The sequence below is a fragment of the Ambystoma mexicanum genome, chromosome 11, assembly GCF_040938575.1.
Source record: "Ambystoma mexicanum isolate Mex_15411 chromosome 11, UKY_AmexF1_1, whole genome shotgun sequence".
Classification (NCBI taxonomy): Eukaryota; Metazoa; Chordata; class Amphibia; order Caudata; family Ambystomatidae; genus Ambystoma; species Ambystoma mexicanum.
The window spans coordinates 687046226-687072216 of record NC_090934.1 but is presented as its reverse complement, the minus strand read 5'-3'; the positions used below and the strand labels follow the sequence as shown (position 1 = coordinate 687072216).

General features: G+C 43.7%; 1 protein-coding gene across 3 annotated transcripts in view; it reads right to left on the bottom strand.

The window, feature by feature from the left end:
• Window positions 1-25991, bottom strand: part of ELP4 (elongator acetyltransferase complex subunit 4) — a 1964259-nt gene that overhangs the window by 574834 nt on the left and 1363434 nt on the right. The gene's annotated exons all lie outside the window — the stretch shown is intronic.

Sequence of the window (25991 nt, the reverse complement as noted above, 5' to 3'; positions counted from 1 at the left end):
TTTTTGGTCGATTTTTGATGACACCCAGAAAGTGTCAAAAGGACATGAATGAGGGATTTTTTTTGTTTTAAATTCGGGGGTTTCACCCCCTGAGCCTCTCTTTGCTCCTCGCCACCCCGCTCCCCCATCCTCTAACCCCCAGTGCATACACACACAATTTCTTACAGAGACACACACAGAAACGTACACAGAGAAAACATACCTACCAGACACTCCCGTATCTCCTCTTCCGGGTCTCGCCATGCCGGTCAGCCCCCGCACGCATTTGTGTGTGTCGCAAGGGCTGACAGTGGAAAGACCACTCTGGGCGATCACAGAGCAGTGTTTTTAAATCACATTTTTTTTGCTTGATTTTTTTAAAAACTATTTTTGACTCGTGACCGATTCTAGAGATGAATGAGCTCATACTAAGAGCCTTCACAAAATCTTGAGACCACCAAGATTTTCCTTCCTTGGTTTTAAATAAAGATGCAAACTCTTCACATGTGAGATCGATCACATGTGAGAATCTCTCTTGCAACTTCTGTAAATGGTAAACCCAATCAAAGCATAGCTTTTAATTCCTTTGCCCCACATTTTATTGCACATTCTAATAATATTTGGAATATTTGGGTTTACAGAGGGGCAAATATAATTCTTGTAGGCGTAGCTTAAGTAGGCAGATTTCCCCCAAGATCCTGCTGGTCATATATCCGTTTCAAAACTCAAGGCGCAGATTGGCATGTATTTGGGGACCCCAGTTATAGTTCCAAGAAATTTATTTTGGACAGCTTCTAAATTATCCACTTTCTTGTGCCTCCATAATTCCCGGCCAATTAACAGCGCAGATTTTACCTTCAATTTATATACATCCAAAAATATATAAGAAATTTGAGAACCACCATTAAAATCGAATTATTGATGTTCTACTGGGTTGCATCAATTTTGCAATTTCTTATAGATGTGAAAACCAGCACCAATTTTAAGCAAAAGCTTTAAATAAGCAGTCCTTGTGTTTCACAAGGTTCAATCAAAGCATCCGGATATGCATGGCTCAATTATATTCTGACTCCTAACATACTGACATTTACCCTTCCTAAAATGGAGAACCTTTGTATTTGAGAGGTTCAGATCTAGCTTATGTCAGCTAAGATGTACTCACCCAGACTCTACACCATGATCCTGCAGAGCACATCTTCCCAAGTGGTGACCAAAACGCTGGCAGGGTTTTTGGCACTGCTCTCCTGCAATCGCCGCGGGTGGAACAACAAATAACTACCTCCCTTCAGAGAACCAGAAAATGATGGCACTTTGTAACAATCTAACACATTGCTCATCTTCTAAGAAGACCCTCCAAAACCTGCAAACACAAAGGGAATGGGAAGTTTATGGGAGTGCCTTTCCATTCATAAAAGAGTATAACTGGCATGGACTATCCTTGGCAAGGGGTGGAAACCAGAGAAGTGGGATATCCATAACCATTTATTCTTGCAGGAAATGCTACTGCTGAGAGGAGTGGGTTAGAGAATAGACCTGTCTGCCCTACAAGAGACCAGGTTCTCTCTGGTCAAATGCTCTTCCACATACCCCAAGGACTCAAGCTCCACCTTGTGGATCTAAACAGGCTATATATCTGCCACCAGCACCAACTCCAGAAAAACACATTACTATTGGGCAAGTAATTCCGCACGACACCCCCCATTCCCTAACACACACTCCAACCTGACACCAACTACAGTACACATGTAATGAAGACATGTGGAGAAGCTTGGCACCAAGGGAAAAAACACAAAAGGTCCATACTGCTTGATCCTCTTATAGTCCACAGTTTGGCTATACACAATAAATGTGCTATACCTAACAAATGGAAAGACTGACATCAGAGAATGCAAATGTATATAATGATAAAGTTTGGAGCAGATGAAAGGGTTACCCGAAGAACAAAAGAGGACAAATTAAAAAGGAAAAATAATGCAGACAAGATTAAAATCCAGTCCTCAATACAATGATAACTTGAACAAAGTACAATGAAGGAGACAAGTAACTGACACTGTAAGGAGAATGAAAACAGATGAAACAATCCAATATAAAATAAATTAGGAACAATGCATATACACTTCTTTGGAATTAAAAATACTTATTGGGCATTTCTCAAGATGGTCAAAATGACTAATAACGTTGTGCCACATTGGATAATAAAATAATTTGATGTAGGACAGAGCTGCTTCCCCTAAATGATTCTGCAGACACTGTCCACCCAGCAAATATGGGGCATCTTCCATTCAGCATAAACTCAAATACTTCAGTAGTCTGATAACTCTGTACTTATTCCAGCTGCCATCTCTAAATCTGGATATTCCTTCTGAGCCAGAAGAGGCTCCTGCAGTGTGTGGAAATGCCCATCTGCAAGAAAGCCCTTTTAAAAATAATTCCAACAGCCCAATCGCCTTCTATTTATTTATTTGAATTTGTAAAGCGCGCTACAGCCCAAGGGCATCGAGGCGCTGTTGCAAGAAAATGTCTTAGTTACAGAGGTTTAGGCTTAGCCTTTATTCTGCGCCACGTATTTGCTCAAGAAAATACTCTGAAAACTTGACATTTGCTGTGATTCATGTAGAGAGGTGGGATTGGGTAGTCAGAAATCGTCTCAAACTGCAATCTGACTGGAAGCACAGTGGTAGAGGGCCTCTTGCTACCCAACGTACAATTCTATATGTGGGCTCTGCATACTAAATTGGAGGGTGTGGAACAGAAAGGTCCGACTGGACAGACACAACATTCCCAGTGATCAGACGAATAGCCACAGAATGTATGGGGAACAATCTCATTCTTTTTATCTGCCGATACATAATCCTAAATATCACAGACTGTTGAGTTTTACTTAAGACTGTCGGAAAACATGTTTAGTGGGAAGCTTGGCATGGCAAAGTAATCCTGGCAGCTCTACATGACTGAAGGGTTCTGATATTTGATATGTTTAAACCCTTGGGAATCACCATTTAAAGCCACCACAAATAGGGATACCTGGAAAATACCATGTCAGCCAGAGCCAAATACTTGGATATTGCATATCTAAATGAATGATAGGAAAGCAAATCAAGCACAAACGATATACCCAAAGAGATGGAGGCAATGTCATGATTTTCAGGTGGAGTTAGGCATGTTAGAAGCAAGAAAGTATTGTACAACGTCCTGAATCACAGATACTGGACACCCGAGAAACAGTACAAGGTTCAATCAAAGCATCCGGATATGCATGGGAGGGATTTTATTGGTTGACCAGGTCAATCTTCCTAGTTTTTTAATTCAAGATGCTGCTAGTCAATAGCCTGTTATGACCCTCCAACCGGTGCTAACTCTCCCCACAGTGAACTATCCCTAGGCTGAGGTGGTGAGCCGCCTGTCTAGGGTGCGAGGGTGAGGGGATAGAGAAAGAGACTGACCTTCTTATGGCTAAGCGGGCAGGAGCAACAAAGTTGTGAAGAACTGGGCATTTTTGATATGTAAAAAATATGGAAAATAGAACAAAAAAGTGCCCGGATTATGAGTCTAAGCAGAAGGAAAATAATACTTTAATACTCCTGGTGAGTTTAAAAAAGAATATATCAGTTGTTCTGAAAAGGGTGACCAATTATTGTTTGGGCATCCCGTGTTTTTCTGACACAAGATGCCCAACCAATATTTGGAGTTAAAGAAGCAGGAGCATTAAAGTATTATTTTCCTTCTGCTTAGAATCATAATCGGGGCACTTTTTTGTTCCATTTTCTGGATTTTTAACATATGAAAAATACCCAGTTCTTCACGACTTGGTCACTCCTGCCCGCTTAGCCATAAGAAGGTCAGTCTCTTTCTCTATCGCCTGTGAGAAACCTGAGGGTATTCTCACTTCCACTCCCATAGGATCTTCTGCACAGGTGGCCACTGAAAGGCCATTGCTCTTGGATCCCGACCCTGGGCGTGGACGAGCGATGGAGGATCACTTTGGCGGAGGATCCTTGGGGACTGGAAGTGGGGTGCCTTTGGGTGAGATGAGATATTCCCCAATTCCCTTCCACAGAGAAACCTTTATTCCTGGGGCAGTTATGGGATATTGTTATTCCTGTTCCATTGACCAGCAAAGGGATAGGAGATGCTCTCAATCCAAACGCACCAGGAAAAAGGCGAAAAGGGCTAAATGCAAAGGGATGGAGGGTCTATCTGGGGACTGGGAGTGGGATACCTTTGGGAGAGACATGGTATCTCCCCGTTTCGACTAATGACCAACCCAACCCTTCTCCCGCCTTCATGGGGTATTTTAAGTCAACTTCCCCCTACTTCATCATATATAACTACTAACAGTAATGGGACAAGGAAGAGGCAACCAGGATTAACACAAACTAAGTTCTTTTACCACTCTGGTACTGGGAGGAGGAAGAGGCCTGCTGAGAATAGTTGCAGTGATGTGGGTCAGGTAAGGCAGATTACACGTTCACACCTGCAGCCTGTTAAAAGACTGCAGGTGTATAAAAAGGCCATCCCAACAGTAGCGGGGCAGGAAGCCATGGTGTTGATGGAAGAGCAGCAGCAGAGAGGCCAAAATAAGCAGCAAGGAGCTGTAGGTGTGCGGCACATCAGCAGTTCAAAGGAGTGCAGCCCAGGAGCTGGGGCTCCATGTGACCGAGCGAACATTAGAAGGGGAGCCGTGCCTGGAGGCTGCCTCTTTTCATGGAGTTCGTGGTGCTTGTTCTCCTGGGGTCAGAAGCCGACCCAGGAGTGCCTGACGGGAAGAAGGTGGAGCCCGGAGGCATAAAATCAAAGGCTGAGAGATCTGCGCTGCAGGAACACCAAAAGAAGCAACCAGTGAGTTTCTATGTGAAAGGAAACCCGGTAGGCGATTGTTTGAAGTTACACAGAGGATTACTTTGTACCGGAGTGGTCACATGCATGATAAACCATGTTCTCTAAGGTCTCTGATTGAAATCCTCATTATCTTGTCAATAAATTAATATACTTTTTAGCGGAGTGGTCGTGTGAACATAAAGACACGTTTTCTAAGGTCTACGAGTGCTGGGCACGTTACAAAGGCAATGTACAAAGACTCATAACAACAGAATGAAACTAATGAAACATGTTTCAATTGTTACAAAAGTCTCTGCGGGCTGGGCATGTTATTAAAGGCATTCTACAATGATATATAACATCGAGCTGAATTCAGTGAAAATCTTTAACACTTATTGAATTCCGAACCACATGAAAAACATATCAAATATATCTTCATCCCTATTAAATACAGAACTGAAAGAAAACTGTTACCTTTGATGAAAGAAGCCTTTAAAATTAATTGTGTCAATCTCAACAGTGAATGCAACTTTAAATATAAGACAAATTATATATGCTGAATTTACAAGTAGATAAATCTGTGAACCCAAGAAATCAATCCTTATTAAACCTTAAACTGAACAGACGTTCAGCAACAAAAGTGAGCCAAATATACATTGGACTCCAGAGTGAATGGAACTTTGGAGGTGAACTGAAACTGAAACTTTCAGTCAAGACATTCTTGTACAAAGACCAACCATATTTAAAGGGTGCAAGTGTCAGGGCTGGAGGGCAGGTGGGACACATGAGCAGGCCAGAAGGACAAGAACACGCCACCTTCGGTGTTCTCAACACAGAAAGCGAAAGCAAAACACAAACAAAGCAAGCATGATTAACTAAAAAACCCATCAAGCCATTACAAAGGCTCATTTGCCCTCTTTGCAGGGCACAGGACTACAGGACTGCATTTCCCAGAAACTCTTGGACTTAAAAAGACAGACTGCACACGCCTGGGGAGTGGCTACGCATCATGCGTGCATGCAACAGTGAACACGGGGCTTGTGCTTGAGACTTTACGCCAGCAAGACATGTCATCAGGCGCTCTGGCACCAGCCCCACAAGCGAGGGGCCACACCACACCGGATCGAGAGCCCAGCCCCTTGCATGCTTCAGATAAGTACTGCAAGCGTTTCAGCTACCATGGGGAGCAGGGGGTTGAGCAGCCCCACTGACGTTCTGGCACCTGCCTCACACTGAGAAGTGCTGGTTGCCGCTGCATGCCGCACCAAGCAAGCGAAAAGCCCAGAGGGCTACGCACAGACCCATTAACCACTGCATGTCCCCAGTGAATGTTTAATAGCGACTGCGCGTCCGTGTGCCCTACCAGAGCACCCTGCCACGCGCATAGCCAAAGACAACAGTAGAAATTGTCATTCACATGGCTGAATTATACTGCATGCTCATCAGCCACATGCAGCCCCATCGACCCACGCATGTTTGATATGATATGGCATTTATAACGTGCCTATACACAGGTGTTTCAAGGCGCGACGAGGCAAGGGAGGGGAACAAGGGAAGGCAGAAAACGATCCTACTAAGCCAGGTATCAATCAGATCGCGCATGTGCATGGGGAGGGGGAAAAGTGTGTGGGGAAGGGAGAGGAGAAAAGTGCAGTACAAGGGATAGTAGAATAAATAAGATAAATAAAAAAAGAAAGACGGCTACTGGTGACAAGTGCAAGGAAAGTGCAGAAATAAGTGCTGGTAGGGGGACTGTAGGGATACAGTTAACAGTCCCCAGGTGCCGGGGTAGCAAGGGAGTCAGTGCAGGTGGGCAACTGGCGCGGCCTGGGCCCAAGAATCAGAAAGGGTGGCCAGGTAACCAGTGCCGTTTCTGGCAAGCGTTTAGCAGGGGGGAGGGGGAGAGAAAGCAGAGGCAAAGAGGAAGGTTTTGAGGTGCTTCCGGAACCGGAGATGGTTCTCCTCAAGTTTCAAGGAGACAGGAAGGCTGTTCCAGAGGGAGGCCCCTGCCGAAGAGAGAGATCTGCCACCAGCTCGTTGCTTGGAGAAGCGACTGACCCTGAGGGAGTTAGATGTGGATGAGCGAAGTGCTCGAGAAGGAAGATATTTAGGAAGAAAGAGTTGAAGGTATTTCGGCCCTACGCCCCAGAAGCCCTTGTGGACAATGCATAGTGTTTTGAACTTAATCCTTGCAGCCACTGGGAGCCAGTGAAGAGATTTAAGTCCCTGGTCACGAAGTAGTCACGTGCGGCCATCCAACTGTTAACGCTAATTTATGCAAAGTCAGCGCACATGAAGCCACGTGCGGCAGTCATATATAGCAGCTGTACTAAATGCAGTGTTTTCTTGCAGCATTGAACTGCTACTGCAAAAAGATCAGGTTGGGACTTTGCAGGAGACACATAGGAAACTCCTCCTCACCACCACTCAACGCTAAGTGTTTGAATCCTTGAATCTTGCCACTGCCTTTCTTGTTGTGCTCTTGTTTAGGGGTGGGCTTTATGAGAGAGTGTGTTGTGTATGCATGATACAGTACAGAGACAGGATGTACAAGTATTACTTGGTCCTATGTCCCTGTTCCCATTCATAACCTCTCCCTAGCACTCTTACCGGTTTCCCTCACCCTATTCCTATCCCACAAGCGACACCCTAACCCTCCTTCACGCTGGGGTTGCAGAGCCCTGTGCAAACCCTGACTTGCAGGGACCAAAATGGTAGTGGGGGTGGTTGGTCAGTGGCACTCCTTCGCCTTGGAGCTGTGGACCCTGTCAGCAAGTGTGGCGCAGAACTTTAAGAATGCTGGAAAATGTCCTTACACATTGAAAGTAAATCTTGGGGAAGGGAACCCTAAGATTTAATTTGCTTAGTGACTTGAAGACAGAGTCTCAAGATATTTTGTGTTTGGAACTATGTTTTGAAAATTGGGGAGGGGAACCCTGAGTATTTACTAACTATATATAATTTTTAACGTAAGGCAATCCTAAGACTTTTACTGGAACTGCTTTATATTTAGGGAAGGGAGTTGAAAGAAAGCTGCAAGCTGGACAGAGCTCCAAACATTGCGTTGAACACGATTTTGTTGGTTCCTGACATCCCTACACATTGTATAAGATTAGTTGTGAGGCCCAGTATAGGTTTTGGACACAGATTCCCAAGTTGAACTTTTGGACTTTGACTATCCTTAGTTTTGGTTGTAGGAAAATTCCACCAGTATAGGGCACGATAGTCGTTTTTCCATCCTGACTTTTAAGTTAAAAAAAAGTGTTTACTTTGAACTTTGAATCTGTTGCCTGTGTCTTACTCAAAGATGCCTTCAGACCCCTCACCCTAGACAGGCGGCTCCCAATCTCAGCCTAGGGATAGTCCATCGCTGTAGGGGAGAGTTAGCACCGGTACGAGGGACATAACAGGTTATTAACTAGCAGCATCTTTAATTAAACAAACTAGGAAGATTGACCTGTACTTCCCATATGTGAAAACATTTGGAATACATACAGGGTTCAGAAACCTGACTTGGTCCCCTGTGTGTGTTTTAGTGATTTTATTGGTCCAGGATCCGTCCTGCACATGGTTCTGGAATGCTCAGAAGAACAAATGGAGGTATCATAGCAGGGATTTAGCTAACAAAGTCCTCCTAATTTAGGGAGATGTAGGTCATACTGTTGTATGTTGGCATAGCTATGGTTTTGAAAATAACATTAAAGCATTGAAAACTAATGCAATGGGACGATTTACAGATATACAATATAAATAGACTTGTTAAAAGAAATCTTACCAATAAACCAGAGTCATTAGTACAAATGTGCATATCAGCAAAAAATAACTTCTCCAACACTATGACTAATAAAATTACGTCCAAACAGAAAATTTAAATGAAATTGCAACTTCGCTCAGTGTTTTGTTAAAGCATGCATGTCCATCAGTATTCTGACCATCTACATCCTACATCTGAAAAGTTGTATATAAAAGGTGCTTACAATGTCCCATTCGTGTTTTCAATTATTTTTTTATTAATATGCAAATATGCGGCAGAGGATGAAGGCACATCCGACGAGATAGATGCCAAGCTATGCCGTAGAATTTAAAAGGATCTCTTTCCAGTGGGAATGCTGGCGTGGCTGCCAATTAGTGCAGGACAGGTGATGGCGCTCCCATTAAATGGAAGACTGAGATACATTAGGCCTGATCTACCAGTCCGGTATGAATACAGTTCAGCAAACATTTTTAATGTGAGCTGATTGCATGTCTGCATTTTTCGTGAACTGAAAGAAAATAATCCATGATCAAGGGAGGCTACAAGAGATCGAGCAATAAATATAAAGTTATGGAGCTTGACACTAAGGGAGCGAGAGACAGAGTTGCTGCTAAAACAAGTCATCCCTGGTGCTTTATACATCAAGATGTTGCAATGGGGACGCTTGTACATTGAGAATCATCTTTGGACATTCAAGATTTGTCTATGTGCCCATCTTGGAGATCCAAATTGGGGAGGTTAACCATTCGTTAACAGGTGAAACTCAAAATGATCACTCTCCTTTGGAAGCACCTTATGCCATCAATTTGTCAATTTGTCATATCTAGCAGTACTCTTTTCCCTCACTAGGTTCCTTTGCTCAGAATCCACCAGAAAAGTAGGACCACTGTTAAGAGAAAAAATGCTTTCAAGCCTGGGGAGCGACTGTGTGGTACTTTTTACTTTCCTCTCGTTGACTTTTGCTTACTCAGTCATTGTTTGTTTGCCAGGCAAAGCACTGCTTAAATGGCCATGGTTAAGAGCACCTTTCTTATCCTGTTCTTATTTAAGTCTCTGTATTTAGCTTGTATTGACATTTATGCTGGTCTTACTGTGTAATTTGTAATGCGCCTTGAAGCTGCTTGTTAGTTACTGTGAGAAACCTGAGGCGTTTCTCCCATGCTATTCCTGGGGATCCTTTCTTCCGGTGGCCAGGGAAGGGCCATCGCTCTTGGATCCGAACCCTGGGGATCGGACGAGCGAGGGAGGATCACCTTGGGAAGGGGTCCTTGGGAACTATGGGAGACATGCCCACAGGCGAGACATGGTAGTCCTCCTGCTCCGATACACCCATACCAGATATCCCCACAGAATGTGTAGGATGTCATTCTACCTCAATGTCATCCCAACCATGTCCTTCGCGAAAATGCAGAACCATCCCTACATATAGTAATAAGAAGTAGCCCACTCACTATTCCCAAGTCCCCTTGCCCAGTCATTTGTATTTTGTTTATTTGTATAGCGCACAAGGGTCGAAGGCAACCGGGCGCATTATTTAGTTACAGTCAGCTTACATAGAAGTATTTACATTTAGAATATACAAAATATACATGTGACATAATCAAAAGGTATACAATTTACAATATACAGGTGACATAATCGAAGGTATACAATTTACAGGATAGGGCAGAATGCAATGGCAGAGACATAAAAATAGCCTGTGGTGTCATAGAATATTGTTAGTCAATAGTCATCCTTAGTCGAGGGTGGATAGCCAAGCTTTGGCATTACGCTTGAAGGCAGTGAAGGAAGGTTCAGCTCCGAGTGGGTTGGGTAGTATGTTCCACAGCTTGGCTGCTAGGACAGGAAAACTGCGACCTCCAGATTTTTGGAGGTTGAACCGTGGGATGACAAGGCAATTAGTGTGTGCGCTTGTAAGAGGTCTCGCAGCTGAGTGTGAGGTGAACCTGTTGGAAAGGTAGCTGGGGGCTAGGTTAGCGATACTTTTATGTGTGAGTGCCAAGGCTTTAAGAGAGACTCTTTGGGTAACTGAGAGCCAAGGAAGGCTCTGTCTGTATTCGGAGATATGTGCAGTTCTAGGAATGTTCAGGGCCCCTCTAATAGTGTTGTTTTGGATGATTTGAAGTTTTCTGATATTGCATTGGTTAGTGCCCAGATAGAGGGTATTGCAGTAATCGATTTTGGAGAGGACAAGAGTCCTGGCTAGAGTTGTGCAATTGGCAGGAGACAGGAAAGGGCGGCAAGCTTTGATAAGCTTGCATGTGTAAGACGTGGCTGAAGAAACTGCATTAGTTTGTCTGGATAGGGAGAGGGCGGAATCAAGATAAATACCTAATGTCTTGGTGTCCTTGGCCACTTTGATGGAGTTACCATCAATGCTGAAGGACAAGTTTACTGAGTTTTTGGGGTGAACCTAAGATGAGGAGTGCAGTCTTCTCATCATTTAAACACAGTTCATGCTGCGCCATCCAGGCCTGGATGACATGATAAATGGCGTTGATAGCTAGGGAGTCAATTTTGTGGTCGCCCTTGATGGGAATAAGTATTTGGGTATCTTCAGCGTAGTTGGTGTACGTGACGCCCATACGGTCCAGTATGTCAAATAGAGGTTTTGTGAAAACGTTGTAGAGTGTCGGGGACACACATGACCCTTGGGGGACACAACATGTGACAGGGGAAGGTTCAGCAGTGGCAGAGGGGGAGCAGACCCTCATAGATCTATTGTCCAGGAATGATGTAATCCAAGCTGTGGCGTTCTCCGAGAAGTTAGCCGCTGATTTAAGGTGGTGGCAGAGGATTTGATGATTGACTAAATCGAATGCTGCAGAGAGGTCTAGAAGGAGTAAAAGAGCCAGTTTTCCCTTATCTTTTAAGTCTTCTATTTGTGTTTTTAAATCTAGTAACGCAGTTTCTGTGCCATGGCGAGGGCGGAAGCCCGATTGCCTAAAACCCAGAAGGCCGTTGGATTCAAGATAATCTTGGATCTGCAGGTATGCTGCTTGATCGAGAATTTTTAAAAGAAATGGCACCGTGGTGATAGGTCTGTAGTTGGTAGGAGTGTTAGCGTTCAAGGTAGGTTTTTTCAGTAAGGGAATAACCCAGGCGTCCTTGAGGTTGTCAGGGACGATCCCCGACTTGAAGGAGGAGTTTATGAGTGTAGTGATGAAAGGCGTCAGGTGCTGTGAGGCCTCCTTGATAATAGTGGCAGGGCAGGAGTCACCCTGACAGTTAGAGGGCTTAAGACTGTTAATGATGTGTTCAACTTCAGAAATAGAGAGGGGTGAGAAGCAGAAAGGTTGCTGAGGTGCAGTATTCGGTTTGTAGTTAGCCTGAGGGGCAAGCTGTGCTATAAAGGAGTGTAGACTGTTTTTTTCTCATTGATTTTGGTTTGGAGAATAGTAATTTTTCCCAAGAGAGCCTCTTCGATGTTTGTGCACCAAGCGTTGTCTTTGGAGCAGGTGTCTGGAGGAGTAGCAGGGGATTCCAGTTCCTTTAACATTTTGAATAGCTCCTTGGTGTTGGATTGGGTCTGTTCAATATGTTTATTGTATGTTTCTTTTTTAGCAGCCAGTATGGCTTCTTTGTAATTTAAAGTGGCTAGAGCCATGCTTGCTTTATTGGATTCTGTGGGGTGGCTTCTCCAACGAGTTTCAAGGGTCCTTTGTTCCTTACGTAGGGTTCTCAGCTGAGGCGTGAACCAGGTGTTAAGGTGAGCCCGGTGTTTAGGTTTCTGTAGTTTTGAGGGAGCTATAAGATCAAGTGCCTTTAGCATAGTCTGGTTGTATGTTTCGACCAGGACAGTAGGGTCCGAACATGCAGAGGCAAGATCATTGAGGGCGAGGAGGATGAGTGGGATAAGTTTAGCACGCGTTATGTTGCGCTTGTTCCTAGTGGACGTGGCAGGTGCTATGTTAGGGATGGGGTGAATGATTTTAGTGGGGATGCTAAATGTGATAAGGTGATGGTCCGTCCAGGCACATGGTAAATTGGAGTTGACCTTAGAATCACAGTTAAGGTCAGCTATCCAAGCTAGGTTTCTGCCCTTAGAGTGAGTAGATGCGGTGACACATTGTGTGAAGCCTAGATTGAGTAGTAAGCTGTTGACATCATGGGCTGATGCATTGTTAGGGTCAGAGAGGCCTACATTGAAATCACCTAGTACAATGATTTGTGAGGTAGTCTTGGTGTTTTCAGACAGGGTGTGGGCGAGATCCTCAGTAAAGGTAGATATGGGGCCAGGGGGCCTGTATATGATGTGGATGGTGATGGTCTGGTTAGGAGAGATGGCGAGCTTCGCTGTGAGGGATTCTGCTGATTTGAATTGGTAAGGAGGGGAAAACCGGAGATTTAGCACGGTTTTGTGGATAATAGCTATACCTCCACCTTTAGTTTGAGCAGTGTTACGGTTATTTCTGATGATTATGTATCCTTCAGGGAGTGCAAGGGATAGAAGGGGTCCTGAGGCCGCATGGAGCCAAGTTTCAGTACAAGCTATGAGGTCGAGGTCATGAGTAGTGATAAGATCCGCCATGTCAAGGGCATGGGCCGTGAGAGACCTGGAATTGATCAATGCTGCCTTAATGCATGTTGAGGATTGTGTATTAACCGGTGAGGTTCATGCATCAGGGGTGGGCACTAGCAAAGGTGTGTTCGAGGAAGGGGTGTCCATGGAGGGGATAGGCGTATGGTGATAGGTAACTGCTGTATGCTTGATGTCAGATAGTTTGGCAGGTTGGGCCGTGCTAGAGCGGTGGTAAAAGGTGTGGGGAAGTCTGGACCCTAGTCTAGAATTTCTCAATGAGACAGAACAAGGTTGGTTGGGTGTAGGTTTCCTGGCGAAGTCATGTAGCCAAAGAGCTGGGTCGTTGAGGTAAGGGTTGGTCAGAGGGCCATCCATGGTTGAGTGAAAAGGCAGTTGTTGGTGTAAGTTGACAATGGTACCCCTAAGGTGTTATATGTGCATAGTAGAGTATGTGTACAATATGTGTTGGGAGGCACAGAAGGGTGACAAAAGGACGGGTGTAGTTTTGTAGTGGTGCTGCTATGGGGGTGTTGCGGCTGGGTAATGCTGAGTCTGTATGTGCAATAATAGTGAACAAGAGGCAAAAGGCAAATTGACAGAGAATAAATGCTGCACTCTGGGGATGCATAATAGCAGGGGAGAGGGCACGAGGGTTATCAGTTACTCAGTGAACGTGCACCCGGCAAATAAAGCGTGCAGTGCCGTGTCAGTTTCAAAAAGGCAATGTAATGGGCACATAGCAGTTCAGGGCAGTGGGAATACGTTCAGCAGGCAAATAAGAATTCAATAAGGCAGTGCATTGGGCACATAGCAGTTCAGGACAGTGGGAATACGTTGAGCAGGCAGATAAGAATTCAACAAGGCAATGCAGTAGGCATCAATGCAGGTCTAGGCGACAGGCTAATCATGCTATGTACGATCTGCAAGCACACGGGCATACGCTACAGTCAAGGTGATCACAGGTAAAAGCCACGATGGTGACCAATGTTGTAGTGGACGGGACGATCACCCAGTGTGCGATCCGCCAGAGAGTAGCGCAGTGGACTAAAATCAACAGTAAATGGCAGTGCGAGGGGTCACGTAAAGTTCTGTGCGATGGGGCATTCACTCAATTGGCGTTCCGCAGGCAGGTCAAAGAACAAATACGTAACAAAGTCGGCGGCCGTGCAGAGCGGTAACTGGCCAATTAGAACAGGAGTGCTAACAATGACAGACCAAGTACCAGGCTTGAAATGATGACTTAAAGGCTGAGTACACGCGCCAAAGTAGTGGAGAGGACGTATCCGATACCGTGAGGAAGGGGGCAAGGCTATAACTCTTAGAAACATTATTTGAAAGGTCCTTTTAATTTGAAACCCATTCAAACATATTTTAACACATGTTGCAAAATACTACAACTCCCATAATCCTCACCTTTCCTATCCTATAGACATGCCTGAGACGAGGAAGAATAAACCTGGATCAATGAGGATTACCCATGTAAGCCCATGGGCCATTATTCCTATGGAAAACCCCCATTTTGTCATATTAACAAGGCCAGGCAGGATCGTCACTCCAGCCCAAACATCTACATATGCAACCAATTAACTCTCCCACCTGGATAAAAGGCAGAGAGCTCAGAAGCACACATTGAGCAAGGCTGGAGGTAGAGCGGCAGCAACAGCTATAGCTGGAAAACCCAGAGGCTCTGCGAGTACAGGAAAAACTCCCAGACAGCCAAAAAAAAGGGGGACCACACTTTGCAAAACCAGATGAATTGTGAGCATTTTCCTTCATTGAAGCCGTGGAGAGAAGCCTGGTCCCCCCCGTGAAGGAATGGGTTGGGGAGGTGTGCTGAAAGTAGAAGAATGAATAAAGGAAGTGTGAGAACGCAGACAGGCAATCGAACAATGCAGCCGGTGAGTGAGAAAGGGAAAATACAAACCTGGTTGTGATAAATTGAAACAAACTGTATCCAAGATGTTAGGCTGCATGTAGGATGGCAACTGTAAGAAAATGAGAATCTCCAGTGTTTGATAACCTAAAAGGTGATACAGAGTAACAGAGTGACCAGGCGAGACGCGATCGCCTAGGAGGATGTCTCTGTGTGATGTTAATGAACTATTCAAGGCTTTAAGAATAAACTCAAATAATTGAAATAGCAATATGAATGCCTGAAGCGGTTTAAAAGGCTCGCGGTGGAACGAGGGAAACCTAAAAAGTGAACAGAAGCAAAGATGAGCCCAGAGGAGGGGGATCTGTATCATAAAACAAGTGGCTCGAACCAGAATAAGGGAAGTCGGGAGAAGAGAAGTGAACTTTGGTTTAATTATTTTGAAAATGTTCTGATGAATGGTGGTTTGAGCCCGATTGAGGGGAGCCCGTTAAACAAAGAAAAGCAACGTATTGAACAGTTCTATGAATGAACTGCAGATAAGTGATTGAACTTTGAAACAAAGATAAAATACCTTTGACAGAATGGTCCGATACCACGTGGGTGCTCAATCAAAGGGCTCTGTAAGGTACCCAGCTGAAAATGTAAAGAGTTGTAAAGAATTGTGAATCAAAGTGGTCTTGCGAAGGCTCAAGCAAAACTCTGCGCACAATCAAAGGTCTTCAATGTTGATACAGTAAAGGACATTTGTGGCAAAGTTGATAAAGTTGGTCCGAGCCCGGCAGAGGGAGATCAATCGAAAGCTTTGTGTTAGAGTGGGTCTGAGCTTGGCGGAGAGGGAGCTTGGGTGAACAGAAAATCACCTGAGAATTTGTACGTGTGAAATCCTAAGGAGAAAGGAACTTTGTTGTTTGTCGCATTGTATCAGACCCTCTGAAAAAGAGACTTCGTCACAGAAGGGCATGATGTTGAAGTTTTAAAATGCACCCTCATGCTAGAGAAGCCAGAGACTGTGCAAAACTCGAGTGTGCCGCCTTGTCCTGTGCTGAAAACGTGGGGAAGGAAAGCCAACGGCTTGATTATCCTGACATATCATTTCTTGAACATTTTCTTTTTGCATAACATTGTTTCCCACACTATTTGTATTTAAAAGTAAGGAACGGCAATAGGTTTATTACTATAGGGCGTTTTATTTTGACAAGACATCATTAAGACTGCGTTATTATTTGATGGTCGTAGCTTGCTCCCATCTTTAGATTTAGGATTAGATAGGCATTATTCAAACCCAAATGAAGTTCAATAAACACCCTTGATCTGTGGTCACTTGTGTCTGTCTTACTGTTTCATACCACGAGTTCCTTACATTACTGAGCACTTAAAACATTTAAAGAAATTAAAATGATCCTTCCTCCACTGAGGCTCAGACATTCTAGAGCAGAGTGAGAGAAACCTCAGATTCCAGAACCAGCACTAGAGGAAAATAAACCCATTCTAGCTAGACCCAGGGAAATAGATGCAGGGAGGGGTGTGGAGATGGGCTCAGTGATATGTTGACCTAATTATCCCTATCCCTTAAAGACCCTCTTGTAGCCTTATAGTTATCCATGTAGTAAACTACTATAAGGTTGCATTGGGTTTACAATTGAAACTCTTGCGTACAATCTCAAAAAGGACCTACTTGCAAGTTATTTTTATTATTATGGTATTTATTGAGTGCAGACCTAGCTTCCAGAAGCAACAGAGTGCTTAACAGAGGTAGACAACAACACAGACACACAATGGAGCACTTTACAGAAGTATACAACAGTACAGATGCATAACTGATTGCTTTTCAGAGGTCAGAACAGATATACAGTGGGGGGTAGGATACAGAGAGGCACAGAGGAGGGGTATAGCTGTACAGGTTGGTGAGGAGGAGGGGGGCGGGCAGCGTTTAGTGAGTCAGGTGGCACAGGGGGGCATAATAGCCTAGGTGTTGAGGGGAGAGACTCCTTGAAGAGGTGGGTCTTGAGTTCTTTTCTGAATTGTAGGAGCATGGGGGCAAGCCTGATGCTGGCGGGTAGGAGGTTCCATAGTCTTAAGCCGTAGGCAAAGAAGGCTTGTTTTCTGGTCCTTTCCTTTTTGCAGCAGCAGAATTCAAATCTGCAGATGTCCTGGCTTCTGGTGGTGTGCTGTCCGCCGAGGATGCTGATGCCTTATAGATGATGCAGGAAGACTTGAAGGGGATTTGTGTGTGCAGTGGGAGCCTGTGAAGGTCGATGAGTGCCAGGATGACCTGGTCGTATCTGCGTAGAGCCTTGATGAGTCATGCGGCCGTGTGTTGGGCACTTCTCAGGGGCACAAGATCGGACAATGGGAGGCCTTCGAGGAGGGCATTGCCGCTTCCAGGTGGGATAGGACCAGTGCTTGAACAGCGAATCTAAAGCAGTTTGAAGGGAGGAAGGGCTCGACTTTCCACAGGAGGGAGAGCTGATACCAAGCTGTGAGTTTTCGTAGCTATGTGTGTCTTGAAGGAGAGGTGTTTGTCAATGTGGAACCCAAGGGACTTGGCGCAGGAGGTGAGCTTGGGTGTGAAGCCCTCAGGGTTCATGGCTCATAGCCAGGTCTGTATACCGGGTGTTTGGTGTTGTTGGTGAGGAGTAGGATTCATTCTTGGAGGGGTTGAGCTTCAAGTATGCACTGGCCATCCAAGACTGGATCAACAAGAGGCAGATTACGAGTCCTGTGGATGTCCTTGATGGAGTGGATCTTGAGGTCTAGGGTGTCGTCGGCATATTGGTGGATGTGGATGTTGTGCATGGCTAGGAGGGCTCCCAGCGGCTCCTTGTAAAGATTGAAGATCAGATCACTTTTCCCTTAAACTGGTGATCATGCCACCTATAACATTCTCCAGAACTCTCAAACCCAAACCCAACCGCACTGTATTTTTGCATGTTCATTAATACAATATTATCCTTTCAACAATTATTGAAAAATATTTAACTTATGTTCAAGGGAATTCAGTCGTTTTAAAAGTCCCCTTCCCATTCATCCATTCATTCATTGAGTCGAGTATGATCCCCTAACTGTTTTGAGGCAGATATTTAAATCTCCTTGGGCCAGAATTACCTACATCTCTCTAAACATCTTTGGTTGTCTCCCAGCAACTCCGATAGATTAATTACCTACTGATTCATTCAAAAGTCACTTCATGGCATTTGCACACATACGCAACTGTAAATTCCACTACACGTGTCAAACCTTATTGCATCCTAGGTTTAAGTCCATGCCACAAGAGTATTAGTGTAAGCATCCTGACAACAGATTATCTTCTAAAAACATTCACTAGACACATCCAAGGCTCACAATGTACATTCTTTTCACGTATTACAAATAGGCACCACAATGGGGGCAAACCTGTAGTTGCACTCTACTCGGTCATTTAAAATGGTATTGACAATAAGATCATTACATTTTCATGTAGAGTTTCATGCTGAGTGCCTATTTTTTCTGCCTTAGTGGCCAGACAGATGGCAACAATGCAGCACACCCCAAGATCAGATAAAGGTGCCTGCATGAAATTAATCCACAATTAAGTACTTCTAAGTGCAATTCAGTCTAAGGGTCTGATTCAACACATTTTACATTTCTATCAGAATTACACATCGATACACCACATGGTAAATAAGGTTGGGTTTTCACAATGAACCAACCTTAAAGAAATGCATTATATTTAAATATGTTCCATACATATTCAGTTGATATCTTGAAGCTCTGACAAGATTTTACATTTCAGTGCTCAAAGGTACTCAAGAGACATTTCTCCAACCGCACCTGTTGGTGCACATTAAGAATTGGGGAAACCAAATGAAATGTTAATAACCATACCCTGTATGTGAGTTGTGAAAAAATACACAATGTTTAATAGGCAATAAAAACTTTTAGAGACAAATCATGGGCCCCCACTGTAGCATAATCACCAGATGATCAGAAAAACATTGAATCCATGCATAGCTTATTTTCTCTCTAGATCTGCTTTGGCCTCCCACTGCTTAACAAAGCCCTATATATCATATAATATAGTTGAGTTCAGGTAAAGTCATAAAAACAACTGTGCTAATGTGTATGGCGCTTGCAAATAACTACTCAGTGATTTATTAGGACACCATCAGCAGGGGGACACTGTGGGGGCAAGATATTACTCTTAACAAAAAGATAATCGGTTAAATTTTCAGGTAAGCAAGTGTGAAGATATCAATTTGCTTAGGTGGAAAATGCCTGATACATTCAAAAGAAATTAGCTAAAAGGATCATATAAAAAGCCCTTTACTATGGCTAATCCAATTGCAAATTGATACAACAGGGCTCCCTACTAATGAGCTCTGGTCTCTTGCTTTCTAAATCTAAAATTCATAACACAGGTTAAATATTTGTTTGATCCCAACAATCATAAATGCCTTCTCTCAATGAGATCTGTCAATTTATGATGTAAATTAATCTCAAAGCAATTAATTGCCTTATTCGGGTATTAAAAACCACAATAGATTGACAGTGGTGAATAAATCTCATTTCACAAGGTAAACAAAAATAAATAATATTCAAAACAATTTAACAATCATTACATAAACCTTTTCTGGTCTAACTTGACACCAAGCATTGGATTCAAACAATCCTCAAGGCCGAGAGAAGATTTTTTTTTAAAATATACTGCCTCCTGACTTTACTATCCAAAACAATTCACACTCTACATCGGAAAAATGATTTCAGCAGATGTTACAATGTTCTCGCCTTCTTCAGGTAAATGTCAATTAGTCTCTTTAAAAGTCTTCCAAGAGTTTGACCTTATTGGCCACGCAACAGCCATGTGCTTACAAACTCGATTTCATTATGAAGTGGTCAGATTATTATTCTGAAAGTGATGTATGGTGTGCACCAGCACTGCTAAAATAGGATTCTGTTGAAATCTAACAACAATCTATTCCTTCATGACAAGCAATTCCATGTATTGCTCCACCATTATTTGTATGCTTTAAGGAGGCATCACCATAGTCTTTAAAGAAGGCCTCAAAATCCAGCATGCGAAAATTGACTCTTGAAGAAATTAAATGGTGTGCTTTGTGCATGTGGAGAATGCATGGGGCGAGTGGCTTTTTATGCCTGGCTAGTACCTTGCAACTTGAAATGTGTAACCATGCCCGTCCACCAGCACTTAAAACTGCTTTTCAATCAATGCAGGCAGCGATGTCACTTACTGTTTAACATTCTGTGTCATTTCACAATGGCAACCATGACTAATTAACATCCACGTATGGAGTACACCACCCATATTGGTGACAAACAAGATATACAGAACTCTGCTCCAGTTATTTCACACTGGCATACACTCGCTCTAATTATCCCACTGACACAGGGGCTACTGTGACAGAAGCACACTGATGTACTAGAACATGCTGAAATGATGCAAATCCACTATATCCCCAGGAATGTGCCTCCTAGGCCTAACGTGAAATCCGGCCCGGTTTCATGGGTAGCCTTCTTCACATATTCTATTAAAGCTCCATTATGCTAGTTCAAATGTAAAGACAGGAGCAACTCTTCTAATGTGCAGGACTGTCTCTCGACTATGACAACTCCAGCAAGGAGAGCTGAGCAGTGGCCTACTGATGGCTGAAAGATGAAAATGTGGTTGGGGTTTCCTCACCCCCTTGCTCCCCCCAGCTTACTGGCAGACAGGCACATTTTAATAACAGAGCAGTTTTAGCGCTCACTCACAGGGCCCGGATAAACATTTGTTGGGCCCCCATTGCCCACAGTTAAGGGGGGTGGACACAACCTGTGGCACCCTTTGGTTGCGTAAATAAGAATGGATACAAAGGACTCTTTATGGGTAGGCAGCCAGAATGGAGCTGAAACACTAAACTGCCACTGAAAAGTTAGTAATTGCTCTGTCAGCAAGGTGCTAAGACAGATGAAACCAGAGTTAAAGGCAAAGAGGTGATAACACTGCTAGATGCTGTGTGCTATCAAAGGCAGTCTCTAACCTGCTGCAAAGTGCACTTTTAAAGTCTTCAGTTAAGGTGGCCGCAGCCAGCAGAGGGCAGCCTGTAACATGCACACACAGTAAAGTGCACATTTAAATGTCATGAAAGAAATAACTATGTTGCTGTGTAGTAAGACTGACAAAACAGGGGCGGCTGATTGCCCCTCCCCCACCCTCCAGGCTCTTGAACACAAACACAGGACAATAGAATCATTACACTGTGAGACTGTCAGGCATACAAGGCACTGATATGTTCCAATTTGTGTTTTGGACCTGTGCATCTAAAGATATGCAGAACCCTAATTTTCAATATATAGATTGACATGATCAGAAGAAACATTACAGTAAATAACATCACAATCAGTAACATTAGTGTTCCATTGGCAAAGAAATTAAGATAGTTTCTCGCCTGTAAACCAAGAGAATAACTTGCTGTGCAATATATAAATGTTCACTATTATTAATATGCAACAACTCAATAGGTTAGGAAACCAGGAGGGTTTTTCTTCACTTCTAGCAACACCCAATGTCAGCAGATCAGGCACAGTGAGATTAAATTATTTGCCCAGGATCACACATTTCATTAAAGTGGTGACATCAGTATTTGGACCCAGGTTATAATTTAAGCACTTGCCTAGATATCATCCAAATGATTGGTCACAAATATTTTTTAAGGTTTGAGTTTCCAAAAATGAAATAATTCATTTTTCTATCAATGCCTTCAAAAGTACACAAATCACATAAGAAACACAAAACTCTGGTGCGGGGTTGAGGGGGTTCTACAACCACATTTTAGCTCACAGCTTCACCTCACTGATGAGGCCCAACTAGGCTGAAAATTGTGTCTGGGGTTGCTGTTGGCACTCTTGTTGAGAGGAGAATTGCCTAGCATCTTGGTGCTGGACTGCCCTTGTGGGTGGGTCAAGATATGCAAATGGGTATTTCTCCTCTGTGAAAGGTACAGTGAGCTTAAACGTGGTTGTAGACCCTCTCGGTTGGGCACCTTCCCATAGAACAGGTTATTTAGCTGTGTTCGTTCTCGGTAGAGGGGATCCCAGACATTTTTGTACATAAGAAACCAAACTGACATTATATGCATTGTTATAGAAATAGGTCAAGCAAGAAGACATACGTAGCTTTATTTTCACCACCTTGAATGCATGATTGTAGCACCAGCCATCTGCTTGAGCCTTTACTTTACACAGAATGCAGTGTTATTCTCCCTTACCATTTATTATCACACACCAATCACACCTTTTAATGCACAACAGTCCTTACTCAGGCCCCACTGCCTGGGTAAACAACCTCAAATTAGTTTATTAAAATGAGTACGACACAAAGCTGAACAAGGGGCTGCTGGGGAGCAGTGGGAAAGGTGCGGTGCTTTCCTGCACTTTTATTTTTAGTTTAATCATTTTTATTGAGATTATAACAATAGTACAATTGATCATAAAGCAGATATTCATGAGGATTTGGAGATACAAAGGAGAAAAAAAAATCGAACCAAACCATGTAAAAGGTCAATACAGAAAGACTAGTAACAAGAAACTGTAACATGAATGTAATAGCAATAATAGACAAGGAACGAAAATGGATTATAGTTCGTACAATCTGCATAGATAATATTTTCCTGCACTTTTAACTGTCACACGAAAAGTGTCAGCAGGGAAGACTTTGGACAGCTGATCCTGCTTCAGAGGAGAAACATCAGGGCTTATTCCTGTCACAAGCTGACTGTGTGTGAGACATGGCACATGAAATTGGGACCGTCCCGCAAAATGTGGGCTGGTTGGCCACCCTAGAGACACACCCAGCCCTGTTCCCCAACCTTGGGTTTCATTTGGGCTTGTTGAGCTGACAACTTGATATAAAGTGAACACAGAAACTCACACAAAGGGTATTTTCGTCAACCATGTGGATCTTTTTTGGCCCATTTCAATACAACATTATCCAAGTGGCAGCATTTTAATTGTTCCCTGTTCATTTATCTATTGCAGCGGTTACTGTGTATAGGTGGGCAGCTAGGGCAAGCATCACAAATATGCTCCCCTTTTACTCTTTTCGCTCCTACTTACTTTTTCTCCTATAGAGAATTCTTTTTGCCCCCTCTTTTTTCCTTACAAGCAATGTCCTCTCTACTAGCCCACTCTTTACTGCTCTTTTTAACACTGTAGTCTCCTGTTCTTGCTTCATTCTCTTAATCCTCCTGACTTTTTCTTTCTCCATTTCTGCCAAAGGATCTTTGTTTTAAAGATCCCGCTCTCTTCCTCATTTTGCTGCTATTTACATACTCAGCTGCCTTCCTTCACTTCCTTTTTCCCTCCCTCGTTTCCCCACGTCATACCATTTGCCTTTACAGTGCTGCTCCTCCACTTCTCATTCCTCACTCACTTGCCTCCCTTTCTCGTGCTGCCCTTCCTCACTCTTCATTTCTCTGACTCTTCAGACCTCCATTAGTCCCCATTCTCCTTACACTCCAGAGGCCCCTGCTCTCTACTTCCCCTACCATTTATCCTCATTACCCTGCATTTCCCCTCACTCTTGTTCCTCATTAACTATTGCCCCATTCTCCTGTCCTCGTTCGTTCTCTGTACCCAGTCACCCTTTTAACTTCACCTGGCTCTGTTCAATCACTGTATCTCCTGCCTTCCCTCACTCTCAAACTCTCCCTCACGCTTCTGACTTCCTTCATTCATTCTCCACTCTCCTGTCCCATCAGTGTTCATGTCACCTGCTCCTTCTCCATTTTTCTCCCTCACTATCCTGCCCTTATTGCTTCTCCATTTCCATTCACTGCCTTGTAGCTGGGCCCTGTGGAGCTGGAGGAGATATGAAAGTGGTGGGTTAGAGTTAAGGGCTCTTTCAAATGCCACACACAGCACCCACAAAAAAGAACCCCTGGTATGTTTTGAGATTAAACGGTGAACTCCTTTAAGTTTGATGTTCAAGTGCCTTTTAGGTGTGTGGGGTAAGAAAAGCAGGGACATGCACCATATGGTTCTGCATGCTGTAGGAATGATCCCGTGATATCACCGCCTGTAACGTACCTTCCCATGTGATTGCCCATTCCCTTGAACCCCATCATTTCCAACATTAGGTTCACGCTTGATCCTTCAATATTACCACTATTGACAGCAAAGCCTGGCGAGGAGGCTCATCTGTCTCTAGCTAGAGTCAGACTACCAAACACAGAAAACTAAAAACACAACTTTGAAATAAGGTTTTCATTTGTCTGTAAAGTTCATCATTCATCACCTCTGCCCACTCTAGACTCTGCCTCCACGACCCACCCACGTGGGCCTTCTATCATGTTTTGACTATGGGGGCCTTTGACTTAAATCTGCCAGCTATAGGGTGATGTTTGCCTTCTGGCGCCATGTCACCAATCTGGCTTCTTGGCCAATAGCCTTGCAGCTGAAGGCCCGTGCTTATAAAGAAAAAGCAAACATGCGAGTCCCAGCATGCAAAGAGCTGCTTTGTAAAGAGCCAGGCCAAAGAGCCAGGCCCGGACGCAAGCGACGTTGGACATAAGAACCGGGCGGCAACTCTCCATGTTCCTAGTTACTCAACTGTTGGGTTAAACGTTTACATGGAGACGCTCTGCTGCGAAAATGAACCCATAAAGTAAAAGGTTTGGGAACACATCTGTCCTTGGTTAATTATCCCCTCTGATTGGCTCCTTTTCTCGCGGCAGACTATGAGCAAACACCATCAGGACAGTGAAGGCGCGCAGAGTTCTTCGCTGACTGATGCGAAGGCTCTCTAAGTGCAGCTTCGCGTTTAAGAAACTCGACTCTCTGGAGTTCGCCGGTGTGAAGACGCAGTTGCCTAATTAACTATTAACTCGTCTCCAAAGAATTCCATAATTAAGGACATTGATGGCTTTTAATTGGGAGGAGGGTATCTAAATTTGTCGCTTAATGGGTCCCGTTCAATGATTTATGGGGTAAGGCTGCTTACAACTGTGCGGCAAAGAAAGGGGACCCATACGTTACCTTATCAAGTGGCCAGCTAAAGAGGGCAGGGGGTCAGAGAAGGGCCAGAGTGGTCACTTAAGGGTGAAGTCCCAAACACCAAAGCAGTGCCAAGCCACATTCACCATCATTTGGCCAAGATGCACAAAATATGCTAATTTATTGCTGGCAATTCCCTTTTTGTGGCTCTAAGTAGCCCGTTTAAGAGAGTTTCACTTGAAAAGAGATTAAACAAAATGCTTTGCTAAGTCTGCTTAGCTGTTTTAGGTCCGTTTCAAAAAATGAAAGAAAAAGCGATACATAGTGCTAACGAGTTCCACAAAGCTAACCATGTCCCCCCAAAAACAGTACCTCCAAGACTAAACAATCTGAAAATACATTCATTTTTAAATCTCATCGGGCATTTGTATGGATGTAGTTGCGAATAAAACATCAGTGAAACTGTTACAGCATCCGAAGAAAGGGTACTTCAAATAACTATAATGGGATTCAAATGGTTCGGCAATGGCAAGAAAATCGGCTCAAGCCTGTGAAAATAGATTTAAAATAGCCAACGCACCAACGCTGGCCATCATTACAGGCACTGCATAAAGCGTACAGATTGTTGGCAACAACAGGCTATTTTGAAAAACGTCCTTTTAAATGCCTAATTTGCAGGCCTGGCTTTCTTTGAACAAATCAAGTATATCAGGTGCTTACATCCATTTTTTTTATTTTTTACAAATGGAGTGAATAAAAACGAAAGCAAACAAAATGGTATGGTATGGTAATGTTTATTTATAAAGCGCCTATAGACAAGGCAAGTGTTTCAAAGTGCTCAATGCCAAAATGACAAACTATTCAGAGGAATCTAACCTGATGTCCCTAGAAACCGCCACTTGCCATTAGCTAGTGATCATTTATTCCAGGCGAGTAGGAAATGGTGTGGCGTGTGTATATGTGAGTGACTTCGTATGGTGGGCTAGAAGCTTGTGACTTGAAATGTTTACCCACTGCTTTGGGGCATAGACTGTTTACTGTGGCCTTGTTCTGTGTGCATTTCGGACCATTGC